The 18,736-nt window shown below is 43.3% G+C and overlaps 1 protein-coding gene across 3 annotated transcripts in view; it reads right to left on the bottom strand.

Moving 5' to 3' along the window:
- Positions 1 to 1,783: 1,783 nt before the first annotated feature.
- The window catches only part of BLCAP (BLCAP apoptosis inducing factor), a 38,473-nt gene continuing 21,520 nt past the window's right edge, over positions 1,784 to 18,736 (bottom strand). For 2 of the 3 annotated variants that reach the window (XR_010794429.1, XR_010794430.1), the window contains one exon: positions 1,784 to 2,311. The gene's annotated coding sequence lies outside the window, so the exon portion shown is untranslated. Of the gene's footprint in view, positions 2,312 to 15,434; positions 15,885 to 18,736 lie in introns of those variants that run through there. The other variant, XR_010794431.1, reaches the window with a different exon arrangement.

Below are 18,736 nucleotides of genomic sequence, written 5' to 3' on the forward strand. Positions count from 1 at the left end.
CATAAGCTATTTTGAAGTCCCACTAAAATTTGTGATTGAGCTGGGGGGGGCGCACTGGGGGGATTTAGGGAGGAGAAAAGAGTTTAACAAAAGGAAGTTAGCAAAGCCCAGTGAACTAAAAAACAAAAACCCCTGCTTTTGCCCTGCTTCCAAAGGTGTATATGATCCCGAGGATGATCTTTCTAGAAAGACTTTTAGGTCAAGGGCTTAAACTAGTCTTCTTACTAGGAAGTGCCTACAAAAGCTTGTAAATTCCAAACAGGTTCTTTGCACAGAAGTGACTCTTTGAATGAATCGGACTCCCTGATATACTTGGTGTCTGGTCCATAATTTGAAACTAGCCCCAATTATTCCTTGCAATACAAATCATTCCAAGTGTCCTTGCTTGGCCTGTTTCCCCCAAACTTTAATGTCCTATTGGCCAAAGCACTGGGAAAGGAAAAGGGACAATAGCTGAATACTGTGAAACCGAGGCAGGATGGCCACCTGTCAGGAACACTGCAGCAGTTGCCTGCATTGAACAGGGGACTGGGAAGATTCCTTCCAACTCTAACATTGATTCTAAGCACTGAAGGACAAACATGGCACACAGAGCTGCATGTTATCTTCTTTTCTGACATTTTTATTTTTTAAAACTAAAAGTAACCCCTGAGGTTTTGAAGTATCAGCAGAGGAATGGTGGGGGGAATATTGCTTAGGCTGCAATCCTAACCACACTTTCCTGAGAGTAAGCCCCACTGAATAAAATAGGACTTCTGAGTAGACCTGGTTAAGAATGTGTCCTCTTGCAGCTATTTTTCCATTCAAAAAAACTTACGCCCTTCCCAAGCTTCTTCCACCACACAGGAAAAAGATACACTGCAGGGACATAATTTCGAGTGGGGAAACAACTAGAAGGGAGTGAGCACATGCTCAGCTGTGACTCACAACTTTGTATGCTGCGTTTGCTTTATTTCTTACAGAAGCACACAGTGGCATATTCATGTAGTGTGGCCCCCATGTATGCTCTGGCTACTGCTGTGCAATCTCTTTCTTGATCACTGGTTGGTTTTCATGAATCCTGCAGGAGCTTTCAGTGCTTGAATCCATCCTGCCATGTATCCAAAGCTCTTTTAATAGCAGCCACCACCTTAGCAGCAGGGTTATGGCTCGCATTCAGATTTATGCACACGAAGTAAAAATCAGCTTGGCAACTGTTTTGCCAACCGCAATATTTTTTTGTGGATGAAACGGCTCTGAGAATCAACCGTCAATCTGTTTAAAACCTGTAATGTTTTGCTTCTTTATTGCATGCCCAAACCACCCCCCTCTGAAGAAAGGGCAAGAAATTGGGCAGGATGGAAACCCGGGCACCGGTTTCTAGCCCCATCTGAAGTCAGTGCTTCAGTGACCTTGCTCAGTGGGCCTTACCCAGATAGAACAGCAAAATGTAAACTGCCCTTGACTTGGCAGGAACATGCCTGTTAGATCAGAGTCTGTAAGCCAAGGAATCTGCACCCTGAAGGCAAATGGGCAGATGGAGGGATTGTAAGCAGCACGCTAGGAGAGACCCGAGATGCACCCCAGGAGCTGGCAGGAGAGTTCAGACGAGATCTGCGTTGTTTTGTTAACTAGGACAACTCTACTAACAGAAGCTGTTCCAAATTCACAGCCTGTGAACATGCCCCAAAACACCTAGAAAGGCAGATTCTCCAAAATGCCTGTGTGTGATCAGCAAGTGAGGCTGAAAGAAATGTCTCAAATCAATAAGGTCACTGCAGCATCTTAAGAAGAAAGGTTTCCATTACTGAGATGTGGACCACTGCTTTAATCTTCTACTCTCTTTGTACTTAAGGTACACTTTCAGCTGTTACTTTGCCACTGTACACATACACTAGATTTCTTTTACTGACATCTATATTTTTACATTCTTAGCTTATCCCTCTCTCTCTCTCTCAGCACATTTCACAAGGTTTGAAACAAACAGATGGGAACAGTTGTTTGTACAGCTAATGGTTACGCTATATGCCCCGAATCCACAGGCTGTCCTGAAGTCCCATCACAATCAGTAGAACTTGTTAGCCACAACTTTTCCCATTGTTCTCAGTAGGGCGTAGGCGTCAATATGTATCTCAGTGTTGAGGCTGATCGGTACTGCTGTGGTTCCAAGCCTGCAGTCCAAGGAACAGCCCATCTCTCGAACTGATGTTTCAGATGGCTTTTGGGCCTGTCTTCAGAAGGGGATTTTTCAATTCTTGCAAAACAGTTACAAGGAAATGGTAATCCAGTTAGGAAAGGCGATCCAGCAATCTTCTCTGATGTGGCCAGCCACCTTTGACAAAGATACATATTACTGAGTTCTGGGTAGAAAACGGAAGCCTGGGAAGAAACAGCAATCCAAGCCATATGTAAATGGATCTGCCTTTGTTGCAATGGTTACTGCCAACGTGGTACTGAAAGCCCTTCTGCAGTGCACCTGTATCTTTTCTTAAGAGAATTTCTTACTAGTTGTAAAATAGCTCTTGTATATAGCCATTAAGTCATCTGAGCTTTGGCTCAGAGGTTTTGGATGTTGACTTAAGTGCATGTGATTTTAAAGGTAATGTCTGTTGCAATTTTACATAGCTGGAATTCATTGCTGTTGGCTTGCAAGCCTTTTGTTTCTGCCATCACTTGGTCATCTTATTTTTCATGTCTCATGTTTTGGATGGTCTCTGATGTGCCAAAAAACAAACAAACACAAAAAACACCTCCTTCCCTAAGGTCAGAATATGTTTAATTATTTGATTAACTGTCATTCAGGACCAACTTGAATCAGAATATGGATGTTGCCTTCAATAGCCTGTATTTGCTGTAGATAAGCACTGACTGCAACTTGTTAGTTGCGGCATCTGTTCTCCATGGTGCCATCTCTTATGAGCATGCAGTAACTACTGTTCACAGTCTGCTCAATGCTAGAGCAGTAAGGTGTTTGGGGGGCAAGGGAAGGCTTGCTCAGGAAGACCCAAAGCTGATACCAGTGTCTTGTGCAGAGTGAAAGGTGTGTGATACTTGCAGCTTGGAGAGACAGTATTAGGAAAGTGCCACTTAAGTGTTTCAGTTAGGCTTTGCATGTGCATGCAGTGAAATGAGGTAGACATGTGCTGACTTGTTAGATAGACTGCAGTACTCTAAACTGAAGGTGGGGGGCAGCATATTTTTGAATGCTCCCCAATGTTATTCACTCTCTACAAACAGAAAATAAACCCAGGTTTGGTAAAAAGGCTAGACAGACGATGACACTTCTCCCTGGTTTGCTAATTTTCTCTTTGTGGGGAGTGACGTAGTGAAGAATTAGACAGTGGCACCCTCTGCTTATGATCTGAAATACTGCAGTCCATTCTACCACCTCATTCAACCACATATGTAGACCCAGGTTTAGTCACGGAACATCATTGGCTTCATAAGAGATGGTTGCCAAGAGATTCATGGAGCACAGCTGAGTGAAGACACCAGCAATGGCCTGAAGTGATAATACTTCATAAGCTTTCCCTCCACTCAGTCATGCAATCTTATTTGTTGGTAGGAGAAGAGATCTGGTATTTAATGAATGAATGCACAAACTCCTTTCCCACATAGTCCTAATATAAAGTTTATAGTACTGAAGACCGGACCTCAATACCTTTTAACGTAACTGAGCCAAATCTCCCATCTTATGTCAGGTCAGCATCTGCACCTTTTTAGAACCACAGAAATGCTCACTGCATCACAGCAATAGTTCAAAATCAAACAGAATCCCATTGTTAGATCAATGGGAGGGCCCTTTGGTTCCACCTTGAAGCAATCGCTCTTTTACATGCCAAATCCCCACTTTACCCCAACTGTTCCTGTATAGGGACAGTGTCTGGCCTCTTTTCTCCACTGCGCCAAGGTGTGATGCATTGTGGGAGACAGTGTTAAAAGTTTTTTCTTGCCTTTCTGTACCTCTTCTGCTTTACTGATTTATAGTATGCCTTACAGGCCTCTTTCTGTGTGTACTCATGAGACTCGGTATTTGCGTTGTGAAAATTCCTTTTCTCTGGTGACTTGAATCCTGTCAAATTCTGGTCCCTTTTGAAATCCAGACTCCTCCTATGGGATGCTCTTAAGCAACCTCTCTCATCAAATGGGCAAAGAGTTAACACAGGAATGAAGGAGTTTGAGGCCTTCCTGGACCTTGTTTCTGTATTTTTTTTCCACGTCATCTATCCCTTTATAATACCTCTCCTCCCGAAGGTGGGAGGGCTGTTGGGACCAGAATGATTTTCTTCCTTTAGGCATTTTCAATATCCAAGTATACCAGTACACGTCCAACCCAGTCTCTTCCATTACTAAAGCAAAGAGATTTGAAATGACTAATGTGAACTGATAATTAGCCTACACAAGTGGAGGCTTTCCCTTTAGGTGTATGTCTTTATTTTTGACCAAATGCTCCCTTCACCTATAATCTTGTTCAGTTAATGTTTTTCATTGAAGCAGTGAACCTGTGTCTGGACTGTACCATTGCAGGTGGGTGTCTACACACTGGAATGCTCCTTTGTACTAATGAAATATTCCTCCAAATAAAAAACTAGCATGAGGGGGAGGAAGCAAGACGTAACAACCTTCTCTCTGACCTCTGATGTGGGAATCTGTTTTTTGTTTTTTTGTGGAGGAGTCTCCACCTGGAGTTTAAAATGATATGGCGCAGACACAGATTTACCACCTCTGTCAGAACAATGCCTGAAAAGCAATCAGTGATTGAGCCATTTCCCCATAGTGTCATACATTGGAAAACAAAAACATGTCATTTGTCACCAGATCTTGCATTGTGTTTTCTTGTGCCCAGAGCTGTTTGTTCTCTCTCTCTCTCTCTCTCTCTCTCTCTCTCTCTCTCTCTCTCTCTCTCTCTCTCTCTCTCTCTCTCTCTGAGATAGAGTGAGCTGGAACAGTTGTTTTAGGGACATATTCTTCTTTCCAGAGAGATGTCACTTTGTTGAGTTTAAATTTGGAGAGAAGTCCCTTTTGGTCAGGGAGGAGGGTATTGCTGTTTTGTGCCAATGACTCTTGTACAACTTACATGCTTTCTTTTTAAATGTCTGCCACCGAGGAGGGACAGCTTTGTGATAAATACAACATATATACGAAGCTGGGGAGAAGCTTCAGTGTGGGAGCTGAAACCAGATATGTGTGTGTGTGTGTGTATATAAAGATATTAATGTATAAAGAGTCTTTCCCCACCCCCCAAGTATGTACATACTTAAAAAAAAATAATCAAGGCAAAATAGATCAGTTTAAATCACTGGTTTCTCTTCTGGTTTGGTATAGCAATAATGATGGTAGGTACTAATTTAAGTGAACAGTGTATTTAGTCTTGATTTTCCTTTTTAACAAGAGAAATTTTTTGAAAGAAATATGAGTCAACTTTCCCTTTTGTGAGCTGCCCCCCATTTTTTCATGCATGATGTAGATGTTTTGGCACAGAAGGAGGATACTCACACAGGAACCTGGAGTCAGTCTTAGGAATGGAGACTGACCTTTTACAATGAACTCAAGAACTGGAGGTAGCATTAAGGGAGCTTCCTCTGTTGGCCTTGATCTTCCTTATTCTTTTTTTTTTTTTTAAGAAGCCCACAATAAAAGACTGTCATCAGCTACAAAAACTAATCAGGCTCTGGAAATGCTTGGAAGAAGCTTAAGCAATTCTATACAAGGATTTCTTGTACTATTGTAATTTTTTGTTTTGTTTTATAAAACCTACTTTTTGTAAAATCTCCAGCGAACTATGCAGAGAATTGTGTTGCTCTTTCTCTCTATCCCTTTTTAGTATCTGAATACTTAACACCCTTTTTAAAAAAAATAAATTCATTTTGAAAAACTGAAAATTCCTCAATGTGTGGTGAAGATCCTCTTGCAGCTGAGCAGTGTACTCTTTTTGATAGCTTTCATTAAGGATAAAGAGATGGCACACAAGAGTGAGTAACAGAGCTGTCACAAGGAGAGAATGAGCTAACATACCTACAGTAACTAATGACATACAACACCATTTCACTTCTGAGGGGGTTATTCTCCCCCCATCCCACCCCTATCTCAAACCATCTGTGGCAAGTGTGGGTTTTGTAAAAATTTAAAAACAACCACTTCTCAAGTGTCACTATATTTTGGATGTTCTTGAATTGTTTCTTTAACATGTTCTGGGTTTACATCTATTTGTTTTTATGAATCATTAAGCAGATTTATGTACTAGATATATGTGCCAAAAGCCCAAATCCCTTTTCTTCAAAAACACGACTGTTTCCCCTGTGCTAAAAACATTGCTGTAATTTTTATGAATTATAAAATAGTAACTCAACAAATACTCTCAAAATGCATTACTTTCTGCATCTTAATCTTGAATTTACAAAAAAAGCAAACCTTGCTGAGATCCTCCTCTGCACATATTGAAATGTATGGTTCCTCCACCCTGCCCTGCCACTGAAATTTGAAACAGCAATTCTGGCTATGCTGTATCTCAGTGGTTCTCAACCTTTTAGCCCCGGACCCACTTTTTAGAATGAGAATATGTCATGACCAGAGGTGACATCATCAAACCGGAAAATTAAGGGTGAGCATCATGCTGTGTCCTGGACTCTCAGTGCGGTGAGATCCTAGCTAGACATTTGACTGCTTTGGTGATGAAAGGGGTAGTAGGAGGGGAAGATCAAAGGTTGAATAGGTGAAGGGAGAGGACTGGAGGTGAGGCAGTATTATGTACAGGTATGGTGTCAATAGTTGGCTAAGTAAGGCAGTAGCCAAGGGACCACACCAATCAGAGGCACCACCTAGCAAGGCTTGGCTCTGAATCTTCTGAACCTGTAACTGCAGTAGAGCCTTATGTGCCACCAGGGGTTCCATGGGTGAGAGGCAAAGCAGACTTTGTCCCAGGGTTCCAAGCAACCTGGGACCAGCACTTGGTTAATGTTTGAGTTCCATGTAGTGCATCAGAAGCATTTTGGTGAGGTTACAGGTAGACTAATGGCACAGGCTGAACTATGCTGAAAACCTGCCAATTTATTTACTACTTTCAGAATGCACCCCAGGACAGAAAGAAGTGGTTCTTGGATTGAAAGTGGCAAGGGATACTTTCCACTTGTCCCCATGCTCTTAATGTTACACTTGCCAGGGTTGTATATGTATCCCCTCCCCCTCTCAGATTCATGAAGAAATTGTCAAATGGTGTATACTGGCTAAATTATGTAATAGGTAAACTTAATTGTGGGGGAGGGTGGTAAGGGCAGAACAAACTGAAGCCCCAGTGTCTGACCACTGGAAGTCTTGTTTAGCATCCCAATGCTTTTTAAGATTTATCAATGTACTACTTTGTGTTTCTGCAGCTGTACAGACAATGCTTTACAAAGTGAAATTCTACACCAGATAATAGTTTGTGTTTGTATAGTACAGTACTTAACATGCAAGTACATACAGCAATTTCACTATTCCACAGCAAATACTGAGCTAGCTACTGATACTTTTAGTCTGTGCAGTAGCAGTCAACTTTGCAAGGATGCAAAGATTCTGCTGGAGGAGCTGCTGATCTACGTGGCAGGAGCTGGTTACATTTTTCATTAGCATGCTTGATATCCTTTCAGGCCAGTGGCTTGCTTTGCTCAACATGACGTGGCCCAAAGCCCTTTTCACATCTGCTTTATTTCAAGACGGGCAACCTGGCTGGCCCTGTCACAACAGAATCCATTTGAGAATGGAACTGGCTGGGTGCAAGAATCCAGCAACTGAAGTTTAAGCCATTGCTGAAGCTTCTTGGATGTATACAAGCAATTCTAGGATAACTTAATGAAGTGCACATTGGGTGTTATCTTGGCTGAGAGTTGAATTCCTTGCTCCTGCATTAGCTTTCGATAGAGCTGTCAAATGTAAGAGTGTCTCACCAGATTTTTGTTGCTAGACCTGTTTTTTTTGACACTTTCAAGAACCTCAAGTCTTCAGGAGAATCTAAGCCTCAAGGGTATACCTTGCCTTCTGGGGAGCTGAATTTCTATAGCGCCATTCTCTTGTCCTGTCTTCTGCAACCCCAACAGCCTCAAATTGTAGATGAAGTTCTCTGGATAGTTGTTAACAACTGCTGAATATTTTGAAGCAAAAAAAGTCACAGGTGCAGCCTGTGTTTTTTCCCCTTTGCTTGCTGCTCTTCTGAGCTACTAGGCTGGCAAGCGAGCCACACTTATCTTTTAAATGTTTAATGCTTCGTACTACACGCCCTCTTTAAAGCTACTCACAAAATGAAAGGGAATCTCCCTCTGCAGCAAAATCTTCCCTGCAAGTCTGTGACACATGAACTGATGGCTTAATTGCTACATTCATTTCTGCTGGGGTAAAGGTAAAGAGGATTTCTGCCAACCATTATTGCCCTGAAATCTAAAAACCCTGAGACTGCAAACTGCTGCTAGGAAGAAAGTAGGACACAATATTTAGCCCAACACTCTCTTCAAGGGGACGTCAAAAAGGAGGCTTTCCCCAACGGCCATTAAAACGCGATCAAGTCAGAGGCTGCTTCAGAATTCTCATTTGACGCTTTGCACAGCAAAGTAGCAAAATATCCTGAGGGAGAAGAGGAAACTAAAGGAAAACTGTATTTTTAAAGCCTGTTCGGCACAATCAATTTCAGCACAAGAAATACGCATTTGCAAGCCCTCACCACTTCTGTTCATGCCCTCTTCCTTCTGAGCTCATCCAGACCTGCAGAACCTGTTTTTTTAAAATGAAAAACTTTGAATAGGTGAGGCGCTGCTGCCTTCTCCATGCATGGCTTGGCCATATTGATTGCATATTCCTGCCAAGTTCTGCCTACCCATCCCAGAGCTTTCTGACCTTACTTCACAGTGTTTAGTATTATGATCCGTTGCCAGATCAGTACAGCTGCTTATCCAGATTTGTGCTCAGCAATGAGACTTCATGTGATTACTTGACTCTGGCTGTTTTGTATTTGATCACATTGCAAATCTAGGGCCTGGATCTGCATGTGAGCAGCCTGAGACCACAGAGGCAAGAGATGCTACCTAACTACCTGCTCCATTTGCAGAGGTTGTGTTCTCATTCATTTATTGCTTTATCTCCTTAATTGGCATGAACCTGTAAGCCACATTTGCTATTCTGGTAGGGCAGTGGTCTCATGTGTAAACTCCTGAGATAAGTCATGACAGGGGAGGTGTGAAGGCAGGAACATGGGGGCAAGGGTTTGTTTGTTTGTTTTGTTTACTTACAGGGGACACAGTGGCCTGCAGCGTTCCCCAAATCTTAGAATACAAAAAGTAAATGATCACAGAAACCACTTCTGGTTTGCAATCATGAAACCGAAAGTGGTTTTCAATTTTTAGTATTCTAAGCCTTGAGGAGCTTAGCAGAGGGCTCTGTAGGGGTCACCACACCTCCTGTAGCCTACCGCATGCTCTGCACTGCATGCACTGAAAGCAATGGTGATCCTAGCCCCCTAAGGGCCTGAAAACATCCTGATTTCACTGAGAAACTGGAAGTGATGTTTTAAGGCCTTTCAGAGACCTCAGAAGGCCTTTTAAGGGCCTGGAAACATCTTTTTGAGGGTACGCATAGCCTTTCTGGCCTTCTGGGCAGGGAGGCAGTGGGCATGGGTAGGGGTCAGAGACCCCACCTCTAGGTACACCACTGGTTGAAGGGGCCCTTTCATTCATGAACATGCCTCACCTATCTTGCATTGTCCCAGAGGTTCATCGCTTAACAGGGACAGCTCAAGCTGCCTTGCTGCCCTAAGTAAAAATTAATCTCACCCCCATTTAGCTGAAGGGAGGCAGAGAAGGAAAGTGTTTTCCTAGTTCTTTAGCTCTAAGCCATACATGCAAATACAGTAAAGCAAATAAAGAAAGTTTGGCTCCATTAACTTATATTCAACATAAGAGCAGATGCTGGAAGGACAACAAAGGGATAGGTGAATTGCCTTTATTTGCCAGACTGCCTTTGCACAGGTCTGGATAAGAGTGTAAATTTCCAGCCAGAGGACTTTCCTGAGTTGAGGGGAACCCCTGGAATTCTGCTGTCTACTGAGTTGGGAAAGCTCTTCTTAACAATGACATCACCTCTTATTGTACAGTAACTTGACCCTTGGACTAACTTTTGCTGCCATTCAGTCAAGACATCAGCTTAATGACAAACAGAACTATTTTTGCAAAAGGAGGGGGAGGAATGTGGAAGGCTAGTTAGCACCTGCCTTCTGTGCTGATAATCACATTAGCCTGGAAGGAAAGCCCACGTTTGTCCTAAAATAAAACCCAAGCTTACCCACCTTCTGTCTCTCCCATGTGCTATCTCTCTCCCCCCTCCCTGCATTTCTTAGCAATGGGTAAATGGTGAGCAGCTTTTAAAGTTGGAAAAGAAATCCATTACTCTCAGGTGCCCAGGAGGCAAAGGCCCTTGGCTTTCCAGATCACTGGAAAGAAACAGCTCCTGTGTTAAGAATGGGATTTCCTCCCTGTGACTGGCAAAACAACAAATAAAACTTAAAAGAACACTACAGATCAGACTGGTCAATCAACTTGCTTGTAGCAGAGAACCAGCATTCTCTTTCAGGGCCCATGGAATGGGTGCAGGAGGTAATTTGTACTCAAGCCCAAGGTCAAAAAGGGTGCACAGGAGCAAAAGGAGGGGGCCCAGAAGTTTCCTGGGAAGCTTATATTTTCCAATTGCACCAGGACCAGGGCTTTTTTTGTAATGGAACGCGGGGGGGACGGAGTTCCGGCACCTTTTTGCAGGGGCCCCTCCCCTTCGGAGGCATTCCAGGAGGGCGGGGAGTAAAACAGAGGCAGAACAGACAGGCACAGGATTGGACTCTAAGGCTGCCATCCTATCCACAGTAAGCCCCATTCACTAAAGTGGACTTCTGAGTAGACATGCATAGGATTGGGCTCTTAGGCTGCAATCCTAGGCACTTTCCTGGGAGTAAGCTCCATTGACTAGAACGAGACTTACTTCAGAGTATCCTACATACTTAGGATTGGGCTCTTAATCCTGGCAGAGATATATATCTGCACCTGTTTTCACATGCTAAGGGCAGGTGAAAAGGGATTCTACGTGTGTACAATGTGCTGTCCAGCCTTGCCAGAGATCCTCCTCATCCTTCCCCCACAAGCATGCCCTCCGCCAGCCAGCGTTTGCAGCTCCTCTCCAGCAATGCACAGCAGCTGCTCAGGGCAGCAGAGAACATACAATTGCATGCCAAGCGCCTTCCCAAAGACACAGAGTATTCTGATACCTGAATTAAACCATATTTAATCGCTTGTTTGCAAACATAGCTGTTTCTATGTGCACCTAAGGACCCCTCTTGTGTAAGAAGTACTTTTTTGTTCTTACTCCAACAGTTGCTTAGAGTAATTTTACTACATGGAACTCATGTAAGCCATTTTTTGGAATCCATTCACTGCTTCCTCTCCTCGAAGTAGTGCCACACTACATACTACACGCTACAAGTGCACCTGTACCAGAAGATTGGAGGATAGCAAATGTCACGCCTATTTTTAAAAAGGGAAAGAGGGGGGACCCGGGAAACTATAGGCCGGTCAGCCTAACATCTATACCGGGTAAGATGGTGGAATGCCTCATCAAAGATAGGATCTCAAAACACATAGACGAACAGGCCTTGCTGAGGGAGAGTCAGCATGGCTTCTGTAAGGGTAAGTCTTGCCTCACGAACCTTATAGAATTCTTTGAAAAGGTCAACAGGCATGTGGATGCGGGAGAACCCGTGGACATTATATATCTGGACTTTCAGAAGGCGTTTGACACGGTCCCTCACCAAAGGCTACTGAAAAAACTCCACAGTCAGGGAATTAGAGGACAGGTCCTCTCGTGGATTGAGAACTGGTTGGAGGCCAGGAAGCAGAGAGTGGGTGTCAATGGGCAGTTTTCACAATGGAGAGAGGTGAAAAGCGGTGTGCCCCAAGGATCTGTCCTGGGACCGGTGCTTTTCAACCTCTTCATAAATGACCTGGAGACAGGGTTGAGCAGTGAAGTGGCTAAGTTTGCAGACGACACCAAACTTTTCCGAGTGGTAAAGACCAGAAGTGATTGTGAGGAGCTCCAGAAGGATCTCTCCAGACTGGCAGAATGGGCAGCAAAATGGCAGATGCGCTTCAATGTCAGTAAGTGTAAAGTCATGCACATTGGGGCAAAAAATCAAAACTTTAGATATAGGCTGATGGGTTCTGAGCTGTCTGTGACAGATCAGGAGAGAGATCTTGGGGTGGTGGTGGACAGGTCGATGAAAGTGTCGACCCAATGTGCGGCAGCAGTGAAGAAGGCCAATTCTATGCTTGGGATCATTAGGAAGGGTATTGAGAACAAAACGGTTAGTATTATAATGCCGTTGTACAAATCGATGGTAAGGCCACACCTGGAGTATTGTGTCCAGTTCTGGTCGCCGCATCTCAAAAAAGACATAGTGGAAATGGAAAAGGTGCAAAAGAGAGCGACTAAGATGATTACGGGGCTGGGGCACCTTCCTTATGAGGAAAGGCTACGGCGTTTGGGCCTCTTCAGCCTAGAAAAGAGACGCTTGAGGGGGGACATGATTGAGACATACAAAATTATGCAGGGGATGGACAGAGTGGATAGGGAGATGCTCTTTACACTCTCACATAATACCAGAACCAGGGGACATCCACTAAAATTGAGTGTTGGGCGGGTTAGGACAGACAAAAGAAAATATTTCTTTACTCAGCGCGTGGTCGGTCTGTGGAACTCCTTGCCACAGGATGTGGTGCTGGCGTCTAGCCTAGACGCCTTTAAAAGGGGATTGGACGAGTTTCTGGAGGAAAAATCCATTATGGGGTACAAGCCATGATGTGTATGCGCAACCTCCTGATTTTAGGAATGGTTTAAGTCAGAATGCCAGATGTAGGGGAGAGCACCAGGATGAGGTCTCTTGTTATCTGGTGTGCTCCCTGGGGCATTTGGTGGGCCGCTGTGAGATACAGGAAGCTGGACTAGATGGGCCTATGGCCTGATCCAGTGGGGCTGTTCTTATGTTCTGTACTGTATTTTTCCTCATGTGTAGAAAAAGTAGCTAGGGGGAAGGGGATGTGGAGATTGATAGCCCAATCCTATGCATGTCTACTCAGAAGTAAGTTCATCTTTAGGGGGGAAGCACATAAAAATATTTTATTTCTCCAATAAAAAATGGCTTATATATAAATAAATAAATAAAATAAATAAAACATTAACAAGTTGTGAGTTCCTGCACCTTTTTTTTTCACAAAAAAAGCACTGACCAGGACTAACTGCCCACACAGGGTTCTGGGGACACTACTGCAGGCATGCAGTGGCTGTGGCTGCCGCAAGCTATGTGCACCAGGCCAAGAAATGCATCCATGACCCTCCTGAGCACAGTGTCAAATCTGGGAGAAAACTGGCCTGCTAGAGTAACTCCTTGGCTTGTGAATCCACTTACCATGACAGAATGTTTGGGAGCTCAGGGATACAACAGTGAGCTACCACTGCTGCAGAAGTTTTGGTATACTCAGGACACTTTCCATTCTAGTGTGAGCCTAAAATGCTAACTTTCTGCAATGATTTTCTATATTTAAAAGGTTTTAGAGAGACTTATCAATGTGTTTGGTTTTCTGTATTAATATATCTAGCTGCCAATACAGCATGGGCAGATGGACCTGGGCTTTGCATCAGGAAGCCCAGTAAACCTGGACTCAAAAGACTTTTCCAGTGGTTATCAACTCCCTCTCCATCTTGTTTTTCCCCTCCCCCATGGGAGAGGACTGAAAAAACTCTGTACCCCCTGATAAAATTCCTCTCAGAGGTCCTGTTCCATTTTCAGGCTGAAAACACAAGACAGTCTTGGGTACATCATCTTGGATGCAGAATGTTGCATGAACAGAGAAAAGGAAATAGAATAAGCAGAAAAGCCCTGCCCTCTTCCCAGATGAAAACAGAGGCACACTTGGGTCACCCTTATTGCAGGCCTGCGCCTGGGCCTCTCTTGCATATTGTCAAAGGCTCCCCTCCACTATTTGTCTACTTTGCAATAGTTTACTTGGAACCATTTTAAAGATTCAGAAGGTTTTTGTTCTACAATCTGGAATTCAACAGTCCAGAATAAGCCACACTACCAGGTGAAATGGAAAGTTGTACATAGCATGGCAATTTAGCATTGTTGCATGAACATCAGTGATGAAATGCAGCTACATCTCCCGAGAGATCCCAAGGAGGATACAGCTGTACCCTGTTGTTTTCAGCTGTACCCTGCAGCTATTCTCATGCAGCTGTTCTCAGCTGTACCCTGAGAAAACAGAAAAATTAAGATTGTTGGAAGAGTATGAAAAACTAAACAGAGCAAAAAGTATACCTTTCTGAGAACAGAGGAACATCATGCTCAAGGTGAGCTAACTGGATCTAGTCTCCAAGAGGAATCAGGGCCCTGGTCTACTGTCAAGAGGACAGAAAGCTCCTCCAACCCTTGTTCCAAGTTAAGCTCTTCACTAGCATATCTTGCCTCTTATGCCTTGATCCAAGTTCATTTAGAACAGGGTGGTGGAGACCATGACGACACTGAACTTGATTGGAGTATGGGTACAACCAAAAGCTTTATTTGCTAATGAAGACAAAATAAAAGCATTCAATTCATCCCCAATTTGCTGGTTTTAAATACAGCTCCATGTATTCATTTTGTTGCTTATCGTATTTTGCATAACTCAGTTCCCACCTGCTCTTTTGACTTAAAAAATTATAACTACTCAAGGGATTTTTTTAAAAAATGGCTTTGACCTCACATAGCAGTATGTGGAGAAGTTCTGATAAAGAAATGGCAAGGAAAGGTGTCTTTGTGAGAAACCAAATACAAGAATGCTTTTCGTAAGCAGCAAGTGAGCCATGGTAACAGAGAAAAACTGCAAGGGGGAGATCAAATTGAACCACTGATAAATAAATTGTGCAAACAGAACTCTCAGAGGGACTGCCCTGACCCTTACTGTGGTGCAGCTGAAACACTGGACTATTATAAAGCCAAAACCTACAAATGCACTGAAACCAAGCCAAGAGGCTGGAGCTCTTGGCAGAGCACACGCTTTGAATGCAGAAAGTTCCAGGTACAATTCCCAGCATCTGTAGGTAGGGCTGGGAAAACCTCTCTCTGAAACCAAGAGTTGCCATTGGGCAGTGTAGGCAATACTAGACTAGATGGAACAAAGGTCTGCTTCAATTTCAGAACAACTTCATATGTTCTTAAGGTCCACAGCTGTTGTTATAACACTGCTTCTCTCTATCAGAGTGAAGAATGACAAGAAAGATTAGACTAGATCATTTCTCAAAGTATGCTTTTAGGAAGACCCACTTATATATTTGTAATTCAAATTTTGCCCCCCTTCACAAACCCTCTTCAGTCAGAATTGCTTTTTCTTCCACAATTTATTTTATTTATTTATACAGGTATTTATATACCGCCTTTCTTTGGTCGTCAGACTTTAATCCAAGGCGGTTTACATAGGCAGGTTGTTCTAAACCCCCGTAGGGATTTTTACAATTGTATAGTTCTCTTCTTTCATAGAACTCCTCGTTCCAGCTGGATTCCTTCCCAGTCTGGCCTCTCTCTGGCCCTTCACCTCCCACGCGCCACTTGACGGCAGCTCCTCTCTGCCACCGAGGGTCAGCTCATCAGTATATCAGCGTGTTATCAGTTCTCGGGTACTTCTGGTTGTTTCAAACTGGCAGCCTCAGATCTTCAGGCATACAAGGCAGCAGCTCTACCAACTATCCAGGCTGCTATGTATTAATAAGGCAATGAATAAGCCATGATACATAGGCTGTCATGCCAATTAAGGGAATGTGTAAACTGGGTAAGAGACACCACCCCAAGATGTTAATCTGCTGCATTCTTGCACCTGTAAGAGTTCCAAGAAACATCCAATGTCATCTTTGAACCCTCAGACAGCTGCTTTGTTTACCCATGAATGGAATTATCCCACATTGTTCCACAGCATTAGACATGGAACAGACAGCAAATTATGAGCAAACCAAGCATTCAAGTAGCTAGCTGCTTAAAATACAATCCGGGGTGGGGCCCTTGTTACTCATTAGCGAATCATGAATGTGTCAGGGAGAGCTCATGCATTCAATATAGACTTCTCCAAGTATCACTCTCTTTGCATTCACACGATGCCTTCAGTTCTAAAATGCAAGAAACCTTCACCATGTTCAGTGTTTGCTTCCACAGAGCCCAGGGGGCATGGCCAAGGAGTGGATCAGCATGGGGACACAACTAGCCCCAGTACTTGCATTTCCCTCTCCACAACAGCCATTTTCAACCAGTGTGCCGTGACATACTGGTGTGCCGTGAATGGTCTGCAGGTGTACCGCAGGAGTTTGGGGGAGGGTCATTTATTAATAGGGCCATTGGGGGATGTGAAACACCCCCCCCCCACCTACAGCATGGTATGTCTTGTCAATTCTCAAAAAACTGAAGGTGTGTCTTGACAATTTTAGTACTTTGTCAGTGTGCTGGGAGACGAAAAAGGAAAATCACTGCTGTACAATAAAACAGTGAATGTTCTGATGGCACACAAGACAGCTCTACTGCTGAAGCTACACAGGTCTGTAATCTCTATAGTGGCCTTCTGCAAATGATCCATACATAGCCTAACTCATTTTTTCCCCCTTGCACCAAGAAGCACATGAAAGAGAGCTCAGGGTGGCATTCAAGTTTGCAACCTGCCCACTTATGCTCACAACAACCTGGTGAGGTAGATTAAGCTAAGAAATGGCAACTGGCCCAAGACCACCTGTTGATCTGTATGGCTCAGCAGTCAATAATCACTGGATCACACTGACTCACAGCTCCTTTGAGCTGATTTGAAGAAACGTAAGAGACTGATGGGATGTTTTTCCATTGCCATTTGTTGCAATTCTGATATTCTAGCACTAGATGCCGTTTATGTCCACCTTAGTTTCTCCTTACAAGACAGCAAGAAGCCTCATTTCCCAGAGGTGTGTACATAGACACTGCAAGAATGCATACATATTTTACTTCTTTGCTTATTGCAGAAAACAGTAAATACACCACTGGCATTACCGGAAGCAACTGTACGGTATAGTGCTACCCTTATAAAAGCATCGCATTATGGAACAGTAGCATTTGTTCATCAAGTAGAGTTGTCTCTTGAAAACTGACATGCTTTCAATCACCAGCTTGAAAAGCAGAACAAACCTTTTGAGTTCCATGGAACCAGAATGCACTTATTTTGCACCAACAAGCAGGAAATTAGAAAGCCAGAAATAGAGGAAGAGAGACTATTCTAAAGGGTGGCAGGAGGTATATTCAGTAACATTGATTTAAAGTGTTACCGAGACCCACAAAAACCCACGGATGAATAAGGCAAATGAACCGCCTGACTCTGTGAACTCATTTTCACCTTTTGCGTTTGCAATTAAATCCTGGCATTTTAAAACAATAAATAAAATATTTAAAATGGGATTGTGCCAGGGAGGTAAAGCATCATCTTTCACAATTCAGTCACTGTGCCTGTAAGTAACCAGCAGGGGGCATACAATGTGTGACATTGTCCGCAACCATGCTTCTCCCAGCCTATCCTATTAAGGCAAGAAAGTATTTAGAGGGCAGAAAAGGCTAGAACAGCCATTTTCACTGTGGCACACTTGTGTGGCGTGAATGGTCTGCAGGTGTGCCACGGGAGTTTGGGGGAGGGTCATTTATTAGTAGGGCCACTACTAGGGGTGTGTGAGCCCCCCACCAACAGCATGGTGTTAATGGTAAAAAAAACTGATGGTGTGCCTTGACAGTTCAAGTACCTTGTCAGTGTGCCTTGAAATGAAAAAGGTTGAAAATCACTGGGCTAGACAGAAGTATTTGGAACTGCCAGAGTAGGAGACAGGCTAGATTGATCCACAGATAACTCCCCTGTGAATTCCAGGGCGTTGACACTAACTTGCTCCCTTGGAAAATTGCTGCAAGGACAGACTAACAAGAGCACTGCAAAGCAAAACAACAACAAACGATTTAGGTGGCAGCAAGGGGAAAGATTTAGGAGCTATTTAAAGTAGTCTCTCATGAATCTATTAAGGGACAGAGGATCTCAAAGACTGATCAGTTTCAGAAGATCAGTAGGGTTGTTACCCAGTTAAGAAAGCTAATACCTGATCACATGACACTTATATCTACATAGAGTTGCATGACAATTTTGAAGAAAAAAACCCTTTCATTATTTTTAGAAGGAGCATGTATAGGAAGGAATGTATCTAAAAGTCTGTCTGCGCCAATTTTAATAAATATTGTAGATATGTTGTCTGAGTCATTGCAGATGCCTTTTTGACCAAAAAGGATTTTTCTATATTAATCTAACCGATTTAACAGGCAACAATTCAACATCTACTACACAGTTCCCTGTGCAGTATCATATAAACCAGTTCATATAAACAAGATGAGAGAAGGCTTGGTGTGTAAGTGGCAGAATAAGGGATGATGGAAGAGATTTGGGACTATTGGAGCCAAGAGCACAAACCTGTGGAAAGGTGCATCAGGATCCATTCAGGCTCGTGTAAGGAGTTACACTCCTTATACAAAATAATTGCACTAGTCAATTATTTTGACCTTTTAAACTTTGAACAGCTGGCTCCCATGGCCATCTCGTGAACGGTTCTGGAAATTTTTAGTTCAAAAGTGGTTTGATGTGGATCATGGATGGTTGCTGTACAATAAAAGCAAACCTAAAGCCCCCTT

Source organism: Tiliqua scincoides, chromosome 4, assembly GCF_035046505.1.
Source record: "Tiliqua scincoides isolate rTilSci1 chromosome 4, rTilSci1.hap2, whole genome shotgun sequence".
In the NCBI taxonomy this organism is placed as follows: domain Eukaryota; kingdom Metazoa; phylum Chordata; class Lepidosauria; order Squamata; family Scincidae; genus Tiliqua; species Tiliqua scincoides.